The sequence below is a fragment of the Heterocephalus glaber genome, unplaced genomic scaffold (assembly GCF_053883595.1).
Source record: "Heterocephalus glaber isolate CG9 unplaced genomic scaffold, H.glaber_assembly_v1.0 deba00001463, whole genome shotgun sequence".
In the NCBI taxonomy this organism is placed as follows: Eukaryota; Metazoa; Chordata; class Mammalia; order Rodentia; family Bathyergidae; genus Heterocephalus; species Heterocephalus glaber.
The window spans coordinates 16805282-16821700 of record NW_028258310.1 but is presented as its reverse complement, the minus strand read 5'-3'; the positions used below and the strand labels follow the sequence as shown (position 1 = coordinate 16821700).

Below are 16419 nucleotides of genomic sequence, written 5' to 3'. Positions count from 1 at the left end.
GGTGCATGTTCAAGATTTCTACAAGACTCCTGATTGATTTCACTATTTCACTTTGACTAGAAAAGAAATCTCCTAGTAACTCCAGGGCATGAAGTAGCTACATTATTAATTCTTAGAGTTTTTTGCTACAGATTAGAAACATATTTGTCTCTTCAGTAACTCTTATTATTCAAAACTTCAACTTCATTCTGTAGTTCCTTTTAAAAAATCATGGTGGTGCTCAGAGGAAAGTTGGTGACCTTAGGAGGGCAGCTGCCTTTTCCCACAGAGTGGCGCCATCTGGCCCCTGTCCTGCTCCCAGCAAATGCCCTTTGCCATCTTACTCCCTTACTCCATTATCAAGATGGTCAACTCACATCTAACAGGCATGGTGCCAGGTACCGTTGTGGAGATGCAGGAGGCTGAAACCTTTCCCCTGGCCTAAGAGAACTGCAGTGTCTGGAAGGCCAGAAGAGCATCAAGTGGAAAATTTCTAATCCTTTTCTCTTTCTCTTTTTTCTCTTCACATTCCTCCCTAAGAGAAGCCATGCTGTGCATTACAAAAACACTTCTGCAAAGCCACCCAGTTCCACTAAGAGGACGACAACTAGAAAACAATGGGTGCTTGACAGAGATTTACACACACAAAAATGGGAAAAAAAAATCTCTTACCTGACAGATTATTTTCCTTTTATCTTTGCAGGTTCAGAGAATTTCAGAAGCAAGACTCATTCTTCTTAGTTTGGAGATGGCAGCATGTGTGCTTAGTGCTTTGAAGAGAGCTAAATAACCGTGCAGTTTATAAATACTTGCATTCCAAAATTGCTTTTGGGCAGAAGCTCCTGAGTCGAGTCACCCAGGGCCATGTCCCCCTCTCCTCAGTGATGAGCTGGTGAATGATTCCCTTCTCCTATCCCTCCTGGCCAAGATAAACCCAAATCAAATCCTTTGGATAGGAGAGCTTCCTTACTGTCTGCTGACAGCAAGGGATAGGAGTTATTAGTGGATTAGATACAAATACTCAGTGTGGCATGTGAATGGGTTGTAACTCCATTTGATGGGTCAATTTGGAAAGGCATCTGGAAATGAGGATACTTGAGACTAAACATCATGATCTGCCTTAAGTTTTATTTTCTTTCACAAGAAAACAAAGCCAGGCATTTTTCACCTATGACTTGAGAGGGTGGGAGGGCGTTTCTTCAAAAAGTTTCCTTTCATTCTGGTTTTGACATTGATTGATGGGTTTAACTTCAGAAAATTCCAGATGGATGAGGTTGGGTGAATTTCCTGGGGTTCAGGAAGTGAATTTTTAAAAAAATGTTGTATTTTCACTATCAGCACTCCTACTCACATTGAAAGCTCAACCTGTGACCTCAGCTAAAGATGCCTTACTTTACAGAGGTACTGTGGTACATGATCCCAACTGGGTCCTTTTCCAACACAGTCCTCGACTGAAATGCTTACACATATTGGTGCTGTGGCTGCTGGTGTGTGGGGTGTAATACAGTGTACAAGATGATCTCATCTCTTTACTATGCTGTGTTTTGATTAAAGTCATATTCTCAGTGCCCGCCCTGCCAGCCGACGTGGCAGCAAGGCTAACCTTAGTTGTTGGGGCCCTCTCCCTGCTGGGGAACACAGGAGGCTAAACTCATGACATACTCATTATCCAGGCATCAGATTCTTTTACAGTCTTGCAGTCTCTCTACTTGGGTACTCTACCCACGGCCTAGGAACTTTGCCAAGGATGGAGCACCTTCCTCAGTTGCACTGGCAGTCTTCTCCTTCCAAGTTCTGCCACCCCCGCTCCCTGGGGTAGAGCCAGAGCTTTTCAATAGCAAGCAAACTTTTCCCCTTCCCAAGCACAAAATCCCATTTCCTTTCTCTTGCTTCACCCTCAAAGACATTCCTCTCTCTGCCCTTCATCCTTTCTCAGGATACCTCACATCATATCCTAGAGACCTTCAATTTATACAAGATGAGGAAGAGATCCTATCCTTAAATATAGGTTCTGATTTTCCTGTCCTAAAAGCTTTTATGAGGCAAGGAAATTCTAAGAGCCTATCAGCTTGCTTGGAGGTGGAGTTTGGAAAATGTGTAGAATGCCAAACAAAAAGAAAGTGAAGTGAATTCAAGGTAATGCTGGAAAGAAGTGGAATTTCATCACAGGATGATGTTACAAATGGGTAGAAGAGGATGAAAAGACAGAATCATTCTTTGGGAAGTGTGGTGTTGTGGGCATTGTACCCAGCGGAAAGCAGACTTTCTGTGGGTTCCTCATGCACACAATGTCAAGAACAAGGAAAGCAAGAAATCAGAAGAGGAGAAAAATAAAAACAAATTGGATTAGGATTTAGATGGGTGGAGAGAATGGCTGGCTTAAAAATAGAAAGTGCTGGATTTTTGTTTGAAAGGGAGAGGATGTTATGAAGGGCGTTTGGATAACTGTTAAATGGAAAAATCAGGAAGAATCTAAAAAAACTGAGTAATGATTTGTCCTTGTGGTTTCATAAGTAATAGCTCATGTTTTGTGAAAGATATGCTACTTGTGAATTCTATTTTCAGAATAAATAGCATCATCCTGGTTTGCAGTCGAGGAATCTAGAGCTCTAGCCATATAATAGACCTAGAAAGGATGGAGACTTAATCTGGGCCTAAGCAAGCCCAGCACTCACTGACCCCAATTAGGTCAAGTGCCTTGCCCTAAACTGCCTCTGGGATTAGACAGATTGGAGTCTCTGTTTAATTAGGCTAGAGTCTCTTACACAGCCATCCCTCCATCTGGCAAAGGAATCTACACCACATACACATAGACAAAGAGTGGTAGATTTCTAGAAGAAAATAAGGGTGCTCTTACCAAAAACCAGGTGGTGAAACAGTAAGTGTCTCCCAAGAGACATAGAGAAGCAAAGCTACTTTGGATCTCCACCTATGCACCCCTGCCCCAGTGTAACTCTTTAAGCATCCCTCTGGAACCCTGTATTAGTCACTTGTTCATTACTGGGACAAAATACCTGACACTTGAAACTTAAAGGAGGAGAGGATTATTTTGGCTCATAGTTTCACTCCATGGTTGGCTGGGTGTAAGGCAGAAATGGCATGACAAAAGGGCATGGTGGAGAAAAGCTGCTCAACCCACAGCAGCTGAAAGCAATTTGAGAAGGAAGAGCTACAGCAAGAGATGTACCCTCCAAAGGCACACCCCAATGATCCACCTCTTCCAAATGGGCCCCCCTCCCAATAGCATATTCAGCTATGAACTCATCGATAAGATTGATCTATTGTAAGTATAGCACCCCCATGACCCAATCTTCTTCTAAAACACCTCCTCTAAACACATGAGATTCTTGGAAGACATTTTAGATCTAAACCATAACAAATTCCTACACACTGAGAAGCACATTTGAAACCACTGGCCTTGAACCAATAAGGAGGATCCGGAAATAAGCACAGAAATTCCTTAAGCAACAAAACAGATGTTATCAAGACTAAGCAGTGAACCTTGTACACTTAATGAGGGAGTTTCTTAGATCTCACCCAGAAACTGCTTTTGCTTTTGTTTTAAACAATTTTAATAAGCTTGGTTATCTGGTTACCCCATCCCAAGCCAACCAAAGTAAACAAAGGGCACTACTGGCCCCTGCAATGTAATGTTACCATTGTTTTTCTTCTCTCTCATCTCCACTTTGGGACAGAAAGATTGGAACATAAATCTCAGTCACACAGCTCTGAGACCTTCAAGTGTCCTTTAGCAAGTCGAGCACAGATGATTTCCCAGTTGCAAAGCCAATGTTCCTGGGATAATTTTCATTCCATTTTAAACTGCAATTGCTTGTGAGAGCTATACATATGGTCAGATAATGCTGTGCAGTTTGTGTATTGTATTTGGCACTACTAACATGGATCAGGGAAGAGTCTGCCAACTTGAATTTTATAGAAGGGTTAGGTGGACTGTACAGTGTCTGATTCCCTCTCATTGGCTTTCAGTCTCATCTCTGCACTCCAGTAAGAGTCATAGTGTTGCCCAGTGAGAATTTTACCCCCTCCTCAGTTAATCCAAACATGTGTGGGATCTCCCTGTGAATTTCCTACCTACAGAGCCAAACTCTTTTCCAATATTGTGCCTAGTGCAAAAGTGGGCATCCAGAGACAAATACATTCTTGAGAGAGCAGTGATTTTTTACTTGTAGAAAGAGCCAAAAATATGCTCATGCTTCCATAGGGAGACTGATTCCCTATGGACCTTCTGAGACTGTGGTAGTGAATATCAAGATTGAAAGCTGGAGTTTGGGCTGGGCAGATATGGATGCTGATCCCAACTCCACTGTTTATTACCTTGGCTATTTCCATTACCTGTGAGGCTCATGTGAAATGATATGCATGATGTGGTTAATGGCAGGGCAATAGCCAGACAGAAAGGCACTCAGGAAATGTTAACATTTACAGTCATTAATGTAATTGTTATGATTACTGGAAACACCTTGTTTCTATACAGGTAACACAGATGTGAATATTCTGTCCTTGAACAATATCAAAGTGTTCTTCAGAGTTTTGTTTTGTTTCCTGACATGTCTATTTGAACAATCCAACGATAATCTTTGGAGTTTGAAAATCCTGAACTTAAATCTTGATTTTGTTTCTTACTAACAGTGCAATTTAGGAAGAGCTGCTGTCTTAGTCTTACTTTCCTCCAAGTACAGTCTCAGTTAATTAATTGTAAATGCAGATAATACACTTGATCTTAGCCAAAAGGCCGAGAAGCGATTGTAAATGTAGATAATAAAAGATCTGCATTGGAAGCTACTTTTGAAGAGTAGGTACATAGCAAACTCCCCATACAACTAATGGCTACTGTTAAGTAAGTTTGAACTTCCAGTAGCTAATTTTCTTTGATTAAATCTCGAGGTGAACAACACACTAGCAGAAGTTCCATATTTGCTTTGATTTAGAGACCTGATATCCTCCAACATTTTGTGATTCCAACTTGACATTTCTAATTGAGATCTTTGAAACTGGTAATGCTAACAATTTTGATATGGGAGATAAGATAAACTTTTAAAAATAAGCACGTAATTTTAACCATTGGATCTTAATCTACTGAGACAGACCTGGGTTTGAAACATAACTCTGTTATTAAACTAGGTCTGTGATTTTGTTTCAACAACAAAAATTTCACTAAACTTCAATTCTTCTATATAAAAATGGGAAAATATTAATACCTTCCTCATAGTGTTGTGATGATTAAAAGGGATAATATATATTTTAAATGGCTGGTATGTAGTAAACAAGTTAACTGGTCTTGTTAGTGAGACTTAACTTTGATGAAAATTATAAAAGAGAATTGGTAACAGAAGAAAAGATAATTGTACCAAGGAAATTCTATTGCTTATATTTAGGGCAATGAACATATAATCTCTGATTCTTCATCAATCAATCCATCCCAGAACCAGTGATAACCGATTTGGTAAATAAGGGCATTTTATTAGTGTATGGCCCTGGTTTTGAGATTAAACTTCAAACTATCAGGAAAAATTAGCACAATCATTGAATTTAATCAGAACACTCATCAGGGTGGGCTGAAGGTACTAAATATGGCTAAGAATCATCAGGGACAAGGCAACAATTCATTCAATTATAAGCTGCATTTGTGCAAGTGGTACCCATACTGAGGTCAGTGGGCTGAGGCACTTTGCTTGGTTGCTAAGCAACAAGGAACCTGCTATTCTGTAGCCCATCAATATCAACATGAAGCATTAACCAAACCACACTCCTGGTTCCACTTATGTGATGGTTACTTGGAATTGCTGGGTAACAGAAAAAGATTATGTAACGTGGAAAATGTGAGAGTTGGCATTGTGTAGCAGGTCTTCATCTTTGAAGGAGGAGTAATTCAATAGGAAAGATCATCTGTTGGTTGTGGTTCCTGCTTAGATTGAAGATGTTGATGGAAGTATGCTAAATGGCCCCATGCCAAGTCTCTGTACCACAAGGCAAAGCAAAAATGTGGTTGTGTTTCAATTAATGTGATCCACATTTAAAAAGTAGATAATTTTTGTCTGAACTATATATTTTTTCTTTTGTGATGCTGGAGATTGAACTTAGGAAACACTGGACTATGTCTCCAGTCCTTTTTACATTTTATTTTGAGACTCACAGAATTGCCAGGCTTGTGCCAAACTTGTGATCCTCCTGCCTTGGCCTTAGGATTAGCTGGGATTGTAGGTGTATGCCACCATTCTTAGCTCAGAAGTACAGTTGTTATGACTGAATTACTGTGTATAAATTGATCAGTTTATCAAATGTTCCTTGCAATAGTCATTTGTAGCTTTAATTACCCCAACAGCATATTCAGTAATGCGTTTCACTCTGACCATATAAAAACTTAGCTTTTGTTCTTCCTAAACATTTCTCAATACACTTATGCTTTAGTGTATTTTAGATTATAAAGGTACTTGCACTAGAGTTTATGTGATTCTCTACTTAGGAATGAAATTAGCATTGTACTTAGGCTTTCAAATAAGTTATTGATTTAATCAGCAGTATCAATTGCCCCTTTACTAAGTTGTAGGAGAGTTGATGATGTGAAACTCAATAAACTAGTTTTTGGTCTAATTTCCATAAATATGCTCCTATTAACTCAAGAATATTAAATAATAGATTTATTGGAAATATAATTTTCAACTGGAGAGTTAGTGTATTTGAAGGTAAAAACCTCCATGAATGCTGCCTAAAATAAAATAGTAAATATAACTTGCCACAAGAAAATCCAAAAGAGGTAAAATAGAAATAGGACACAGGGAAAGGCAAAAGGAGGTATGTGGAAATTTTTGAAAAATTTGAGTCAGTTGTGGGACAAGACAGGAGACATGGAGGAAAATTGCAGGAAACAGCCAGGCTGGAATACACCTATAATCCTAGCAGTCAGGAGGCTGAAGCAGGAGGATCACTGCAAGTTTGAAGCCAGTTTGGGCTATATAGTGAGTTTCGGGTCAGCCTGAACCACCTAGTAAAACCCTGTCACAGACAGACAACAGACAGACAGCAAATGCAGAAAACAAAATAAAACACCTTTGTATGCAGGAAACTTTGCGATGGTGAGAGTAACTGCAGGTGAGTAGTCATAGTCACTGCTAATCTGTAGGATCAGTCATCCCAGCTCTTTTGACACAAGTAGCCTTCGGCCCTGTCTTTCATTCTTCTAGTTTGCACATGGCTTACACACCTAGGCCACTGAACTCTTCAGGGAAGTAGGTGGAGCTGTTTGTGGTTGTAGCCATTGAGCCAACTTCAGGCCTCTGCCAGGTCAGACTCAGGCCCCTCCCTAAGCGCCATTGAATTTGGTTTGGGACAGACACCCCACCCCTGCTTTGCAGAGCTGCAAAACAGCTTGTTCTGAAAAATGAGGTTTGTTCATGTCAGGGATGACTTTGCTGGTGTCTGGAAGGTTGCTCAAGGAGAAAAAATAGGTCTAGTCAAAATAGAGGAGAAAGGACCCAGAAAGGTTGTGAGTGATCAAACAGGCCATGTGAAAACACAAAGAATTTCTCAAAGGAACTCGGTGCATTCTCACATGAGCAACTCCTGGACCTTTATTTTACTCTTAGTTATAGATTCTCTTTCTAGAACAGATCAGAGAGTTAAGAAAAAAGCAAATAAAGTGACTCATAGAACCACCTTGATTTTCACAAGTATTTATTGAGCATTTTTTCTGCTTCAAACACAGGGTTAGATTATTGTGTGCCGGGCATAAACTGAGTAAAATAGATATGACCACCGCTCATTTTGAACACTTGGGATTGCTGTAAACTAAAACTGAGCAAAGAGAAACAAGTAGGACATTTATGGCCTAATACACCTTAACAGAGTCATACATAGTCAACTAATGCAAAGGCTCCTCAATGAGAGCAAATCTGTTAATAAAATTAACCATGGAAATAGGTCAAAGGAGAGAAGTCACTTTTTAAAAACACATGCCAAAGGTTCACTCAATAGACTTCAGTAGCCCACAAAAATTGTTAATAAAATAGTCCTATAAACATATAAGGATCAGACATATCCTGCTTATGAAAATAATAGGTATAAAATATCTGAAATAAGCTTAGCAAGTATGTACAAGATTTATAAAGAAAACTTTAATGTTCTGCTTTTAAAAAGAAAACTTGAATAAGTGAAACCAGCATGGGTAGAAATACTTAATATTGTAGAGATACTAATTCAGCCTGAATGGATTAAAAGTGATCTTAATTGCAATAAGATTCCTCCATTTTTTCAGAAATTGACAGGCTTACTAGGAGAAGTCCATATAAAAATTAAACTAAATAAAATAAAATGCAAATTAAATTGTAAAGGCTAAACTGAAAATTCTAAAAAATAAAAGTTCTGATGAGTATACCACCTCTCACAAAAATTAAAATTTAAAACTACAGCAATTAGACAGTTTTGTTCTGGCATAGACAAATAAAACAAGAAATAGCAGAGTCTAGAAACAAATTTAAATATCCAGCAGACACACATAGGATTTTAGTTTATTATTAAAAAGATCTTTTCGAACTAGAGGGAAAAACACTGATTATCCAAAGAAATGGTTTCTCAACAACTACCTTGGGAAAAATAAGATCTTATTACTTCCTTTAGATAGCTCAAAGATTAGTTCCTTCACTTAGCTCAAAGATTTAAATATATATTTAAAGAGTGAAACTAATGAAGTACTAGAAGAAAGCAAGAAAAAGAAAATCTAGAATGGTAAAATTCTTCCTAAGCAAGATATTGAACACAAAAGTCAGACAGGAAATGATACATGTAAATCCACAAAAATTAAATACTTTTGTGTGACCAAAATTAGTACAAAGTGGGAAAAAATTTCCAACATACATACCAAAGTGTAATTTCTATATTTTACTTCAATATTACAGCCCAAACAAGAAGAACCAAAATATTTATTAACAGACATATACATACAGCTTTAGATGTATTAACATAGATGTTCAAGATATATTGTTTAAAATGGAAAAATAAATGTTAATCAACTTGTTACAAACTAAGATGTCAGATACGTACCTGTATATGAACTCACTATTTCTGTAGTGACATTTATAAGACTTTTAACTATAGTTATCATTGAGAAACTGGGCTGAGGGTGTAGAAGGTTATGGAAGGGAAACATTTATCTTTCATACCTTTATGTAACTTTATATTTTTAGTGTTCATACTTATTATTTTCATGATAAAAAGAAGGCCATGGGGTACAGGGTTTCTCTTATATGAGAAACACAAAATATAAAAAGCAAAGTAATAGATAACAGGAATTAGGGAGATAGAGATTTCTCAAATGGGAAGATGAAGAGATGGAGGAAGAGAGGCAAGATAGGGGAAGGAAAGAGGAGGACAAAGGACTGAGATGTGTTAGCTACCTGTACCAACTCCACACAAGGCATGCAATTATTAGGCACTGTGAACATGTACTGAAAAATAAAAACTGAGAAAAAGAAGGGCTTTTCCTGTTTGCTGCAATATGCTTCTAAATAAAGATCACATATGTAGTATTACTGTTTTGGATAAAGGTTGATATGATAAAAATGTAGACTTTACCATCTAAAACCTCACTTCTCTGAACAAAACGACCTCCAGTCAGGGGTAACGTTGCAGCTCAGTGGTAGCACACTTGCCCACCTCACGTGACATGCATGCCTTGACTGCCAGCACTGCAACAAACACAGCAGAAACAGCCTCTACTCTTTGTGAAATACATGTAAGTGGGGAGCTGGTATTCAAGGATATTTCAAAAGGATTTAGTTCTTACACAGAATTGGATACATTTCCAAATACATTTTTTTTAAAAAAAGACAAGTGATTATCCAAGAAATAGCACTGACAACCTGTTATACGTGAATGTGTTATAATTTTCATAAAAAACAATGAAGATATAAAAGTAACAGTGTTGCAGTGGTTAGTTGAAACAGCTGATGAAATTTCCATTATGGTATATTACCTAAGATGTTGAGATGTTATAGGTGGCCGAAAAAGAAAGAAGCATGTGACAATGTACTGTAGATCGAATTTAACTTTTTAAAGAATAGTATATATTTTCATACATTATGACTACTTACATTATCATCCAAATATTACTACAGCCTAGTTAATATATAATTACTCTATAATCTTGATTTGAAAGTGGCTTAAAAATGTCTGCATTTAGAGTCCTAGTAAAGCAATTTAAAAATTCAAGTGCAAAATAGATGTATTACTAAAGCACAGTCACCATGTTGCTCAAAGTGTCCTGATTTAAGAGGGTTTTGAGCTTTTCCTGGGCATGGAAACCCTATGGAGCCATTATGCCTACAAAGCCTCCTAGTAATGATCAGATGTTTCATCTTGGATTTAATAAGTGAGGAGGGAAAATAGCCAGTCCTCTATTATGCTGTAAAGTCAAATGAGAATTGGTAATCAAAAATGACAATTAATGGACAAACCTCAAGTTTTATGTAAAGTATGTAAAAAAGCATGTTTGTGATGTTTAAAAAATAAAATTAGGAAACTAATCAAATACAAAGTCTGTAGTCTGTAGATGTCCCTCCAATGAGCTTTTATTTTTATTTTTTGGTACCAAGATCGAATTTGGGTCCTTACGCTTCCTTGCGCTTGTGAGGCAGGAGGCAGGACCACTGAGCTAAAGCTCTGGCTCCAATGAGCTTTTAATTCACTGAATTTTTCCTGCATTACACAAAGCAAAAATTTATTACTATTCCTAGGAATATTGGATATTGTATTATAATACAAATTAAAGTTAGAGATGGACAAAAGTCTGTGGCAATTGGTAGGTCACTCTCAAGGTCTTTAGTTAGAACAAGATTTTATCAGCAATCTGAGCCAAATGAGATTCTCTTTCAAAAAACGTTTAAACAAAACTGTTTTACTTCTATCTGTTTTATCAGTGATGGTCCAGAGAACATGCAAAGGATAGGTGAGAAAACCAACTACAGTGTAACACAGTGGAAATCGTTCTAGACCTCAAAAGAGGGGCTCTGAGTCCCAATTCTGGCTCTGCTAGGAGTTATCTGCTAGGAGTGATTTGGGGTACACTTGTCAATCTCTGTGTAACTCAGTCTCCTATTGGAGATGAAGAGACTGAGTTAGACTTTTAGTGAACTTTAGCTTTTAGTTCATAAGCAACGCTTGTGATTTCTGTCTAAAAATGTGCATTAATACAGTGGTAGAGAATTTGAAGGAATATGTAGTCACTCTATTCTCATTTATGACTGTTGCAGCTCACTGGGTGAGAAACTTTCCTTTTCAGTGACTTTGATAAATCATGTAGGATATTGATTCATGCATGCATGCACACATACATACATACTATAGTACTTCATTGTGTGTTGTCTAATACATTGGTGAATAAAAGACATAATCCTTACTCTTTTTTTTTTTTTGGTACCAGAGATCGAACTCGGGTCCTTGCGCCTGCCCAGCAGGCGGTGAAACCACTGAGCTAGATTCCCGGCCCTAATAATCCTTACTCTTTATAGAGCTTATGTCGTAGATTTACCAGGTGGGGGTAAAGAGCAGGGAGTGAGTTCCAAACATTTAGGGTAAATTAGATGGACCCTTACATGCTAACTTCAAATACATTGGTAAAATCTATAAAATAATACACCAAGTACCCAAACCATGAAACTGACATACTTCCCATTAATATGACATGGCAAATTAAGTTCAGTACACATGAATAACTTTTTAAATTAAATTAATCCATTTATGCTACTACTGTTGTTTCTCTAAAACTGGGGAAAAGAACATAATTTTCATATTTAGGAGTCTTATTGCCAGTAATAATATTGTGACCTTATTTGAAATTATTATTGGTACCTTGAAAAATGCAAAAAGTAAGTATATTAATGGTAAGGGCCTAAATTTTCAGAAAAAAAGAACTACAAGTATAAAATCAGAGAGTCAAAATCCCTTTTCAATATTATTTGGGAACATCAGTAGGAAATCATGATTTTTCTCCCCCTCTAAAACATGTTTTGTCCTGGTATTTTTTTATTAAAAAGGCTCAGAAGCAATGACTATCCAGAGGCAATGAGCAATTCTAGCACCCAAATTGTGTTTCTAAAGGCTATTTCTCTCCAAAAGGAATCAGAGTTCTTAGAAAAGTGGTTGATTTCAGGTCTGCAGCAGAGAATGAATGAAATAAGACTGAAAAATTTGGGGCAGGAAGGCAAAGAAGCCATAAAAACTAAGAGGGATCATATCAGAGGACAGAGCAGCCAACTATGTGGTGTTCCTACTGGTAAAATAGGACAATTTGAATGTCAAAAAGAATAATGATTATGAGAAATTAAGCCCCCAAAATACAGTAATTAAAAGGGAAAAGCCCCACTGTTTTTAGGGTACCAACTTATCACTCTGAAAACTGGTAGATAGAGGAATCAAGAATTTGTTTTGCCTTTCTTGTACAGACTATATGTCAGGATAACTGAATGGCTGATAAAGGAAATTTGGGAAGAATCCAGCTAGTAAGGAATTCTATAGTGAGATAATCACCATTTGCAACCTTAGTAAGATAATGGATATAGGCATGGGAAAATTATGTGAAAAATTAATGGCAGAAGTTAGCAAAAGAGGGATCAAGCTGAAAGTATGAGAATCCACTGATAAATTTCTGAAAATGATATCCTATGCCTTAGGATATGGCATACCAGAAAGTGTAAGATGCAACCAATGAAACAGTCTTACCGAAAAACCTAAACTAGAATCTAATTGAGTGTCTAGATCTAACCACCATTTATAACATATACAGACAGAGAGAGGAGTAAGTTAAATAATGTCACAATGAAGCAACTGACCAAATCCATGATGTGCAGCATTCATTTTGTCACATTTTGCATTTATATCACCAAGAATATTACAAAGAATACATATGAGCAGTTAGATGGGAGACATACACAAGTTCAGGTTAAGGGACTGCCATATCCTTTCCACCTTCACCATCTTCTAGGGACCTTCACACATGCAGGGACTTAGAAACCCTCTGAACCCCATTGTTCAGGGGATTGTATGGAGGTTTTGTACATAGGCATGTTCAAAAATTAAATTCCTGGCTTTCTGCACTGCCCAGAACACAGAAGGGGGTTAGAACTGAATGTTCTGAGCTTCTAATCATGGTTTGGGTTTTCTGGTCACCAGCCCCATCCAGGAATCCACCAACAATCCTGAATGTGCAACATTCTATAAGACAGATGCCTTTATTTTGCTGGCAAATCAAATGGTATAAAAAGGGTGAGGTGAACTTATAGAAGAGTCTTAGGAGATAAAGTTGTCAAATACATTTTGTGGACTATGTTTTAGTCCTGATTTAGACCAAACTTTATGAAAATATCTTTGAAACAACTGTAGAAGTTAAATATTAGATGGTATTAAGGAATTTCTTATTAATTTTGTTAGGAGTAAAAATAACATAGTAATTATGTAAAATATTCCTCCGTATTTAAAAGTGCATACTAAGATATTCATACCCCAGCTTCATTCCCTAAACACCCCCAAACCATATAAAGTTAAATAGAACAAGATTGGCAGAATGTTGATCAAGTTGAGAGAAAGACTTGCAATTCTAGCTATAGTAGCAGTTTCTTTTTCTTTTTCTCTTTTTTCTTTAGGAATGATCTCTGTTTTGCTACATTTCCATTATCTTGATTCACCAATTTTTAAAAAACTAACAAAGAGCTAATTCCATATATATCTTGTTGTCCTCACAGAAGTCTTAAGATGAAGTTCTGTAAATAACTATTTTCCCCTGATTTTATATAACATATCTGTGCTTATTTTCTCATAATTTCAGGTTGCCTGACTTAATTTAATTTTCTTCTTGAAAAGTATTTTCAGTTTGTGTTGGATTTGTGGTTGAATTTCCTGAAGTTCTGTCTGAAAAAGGACTTCAGAAATCCCTTTTAAAATTTAGTTCCAACCTTTATATTTATGATCCTAAACTGACAGATGATTAATATTTAACTCATTTTATCATAGCAGAAAGAGGGGAATGTGCTCTACATGGCAGAAAGCCGCTCTGGGTGTACAGAACTTTTTGTTTTTGTGGTGTGTCTTTTAGACATTGCTAATATGGTGAGATTAGTTTGGTATACAGAATTCTAAACAAATAATCTTATACCACACAATCTCTAAATTCACATTTGAAAGTAGGCCACCTGATGTTCACAGCTTAGATGGGTATCAGCTAGAACTGAGTGATGGATCCTACTTCTCTTTCTAGGTCTCTTGTGAAGGAAGCTATCTTGAAAGGGGAGTGTTAATCCCCATTTGCTGAATGCTCACTATCTGCTAGTTTCCATGCCACATGTTTCACATACATCATTTCAATAATGGTCATTAGTGGTAATAAATGCAGTTATAGTCATTACAAAGATCATTTATTGGGCATCTGCTATGTTCCACCTGGTGTATTTTCCACTTAACAGAAAGCCTGGAGGTTACTGCTGCTATATATAGGGGAGGTTAAGTAACTTGCTCAGCTTTACTCAGTCCTTAAATAGTGAACTCTGACTCCCAGACTTCTGTTTTTGTTTCCCCCATGAGTAATTTGCATATGACTTGCATGATTTTGGCTTCTTTGCACACTACTTGTATAATTTACATAATATTTTAAAAATTAATGTATTTTTCTTTAAATATATATACCTAAAAAGAAGCTATTACTGTCATAATTAGAAAACTAATATCTTTTGCCATAAATATAAGGTAACCATGTAAATAAATACAATGAAATTGTGGTCTCTGCAGCTTGTAACTGGCTCCACCCTGATGAAGCAGACTCATTTCCAAACAATTTCCTGCCTGGTCTCTGGAGACCCCAGTGGGTGATGTGGGTGCTTCAGACAGGATTTTATTTAATGTCATCCAATGTGGCTGTACCTAGGTCAAGCTAATATGGATCATAAGTCTTTGTTATTAAATGGAAGTAGAGTCAACCTCAATTATACTTTGGCAAATACATTAACTTTAGGCATGAAAATTAAAAAGAACAAAGCTCAGTTCAAATAAGTAGATCAGAAGGCAGACATATAAATAGGAATTTAATGAATTAATGGGCTATTCGTATATCTTGGGAGTAAATTTTGACCATATTCAGTTCTGCAGTAAGATATAGTTTATATATATATATATATATAGTCTGCATGTGTACAAGTATATATACATACATCTATGTATATACTTGCATACATGTATACACACATTGTCACACATATACATATATCATTCTGTCTGTCTTGGGAGGGTTTATGCCATGCTTATGTCTCCTGAAGGTTTTACATGCCTAAACAAAAACAGTCCTATAAATTTTACTTGCATACAGACTATAGTTTTGATATATGCAGAAGAAGCCAATTCATAAGCAACATAAGTGAAATGTCAATCATAGTCATTATCTGGTTGAACAATATACATTTATTAAATAGCATAAAAATTCCTCCTGACAGTTTTGAGTTGGCATGTATGTGGATAGAGTGGTTAAGGATGTGTCAAATCTATTTAAAAAGCAAGGAAAACCATTCTTTAATTTAAAAAAAATTCAATAAGATAGCATTATAAGAACATTGGGATAAGATCATGAAGCCTTAGGCTGGGTCCAAGATTTCTGGATATTAAAAAAGTTTGAAGCTGTTTTAGGAGAAAATTTTTCTTAGAAGAAAATATGGCTTGGTAGAAGTAAAAGTGACTTTGGAGTCTTTGAGACCTAAATGGAAGCCCTCACTTCCTAAAAATTGTGTATTCATTGCTCACTTATTTATTCATTAGCCAAACACTGAGTGCTAGGTACAGGAGACACAGCAGTAAATAGGGTCAGTATGGTCCTCCAGCAAATAAGCCAGATTAAAATGATTATGTGTCATAAAAACAATTGGAAAATAAATCAAATGAGATAGACAGTAAGTGGTGGGCAAGGTTGTTAGCAAAGGTTTCCTGGAGAAAGTGGTATTTAATCTGAGACCTGATAGTTGAACTGGATCAGCCATAGGCCCATCAGGAGGTGGCAGGAGGTGGGGGAGGGGGTAGTAGTAAGGAGATCTTTGTGGTAGTCTGGGTAGAAATAGTGATGAATTGGGGCAGGCTAGTAGCAGTGCTTATGCTGAATCTTATAGCAAATATTGTAAGTCTTCCTCCTAAAATATCCTCAGAAAGAAAATTCTATCACGAAAATGAAGAAAGCAAAAATGCTTCTTTCTATAAAACACAGGATCTTAAAATCTTAAAGCCTCTTGGCCCTCCTTCTTCATGAATTACTTTCTTCCAGACCAGCCTCTGGGATCAGATATGCTTCTATGACAAATGGATCTGTTTTGAATTTGATTATTATTTTCATTTAACGTTGCTTGTCTAGATTCTTATTAAGAAAACATTTCAGAGATACAGCAACATTTTTTTAAAAAA

At 36.8% G+C, this 16419-nt stretch overlaps 1 pseudogene; it reads right to left on the bottom strand.

Moving 5' to 3' along the window:
• Positions 1–4609: 4609 nt before the first annotated feature.
• On the bottom strand, positions 4610–4744 carry LOC147826685 (U2 spliceosomal RNA; annotated as a pseudogene).
• Positions 4745–16419: the final 11675 nt, after the last annotated feature.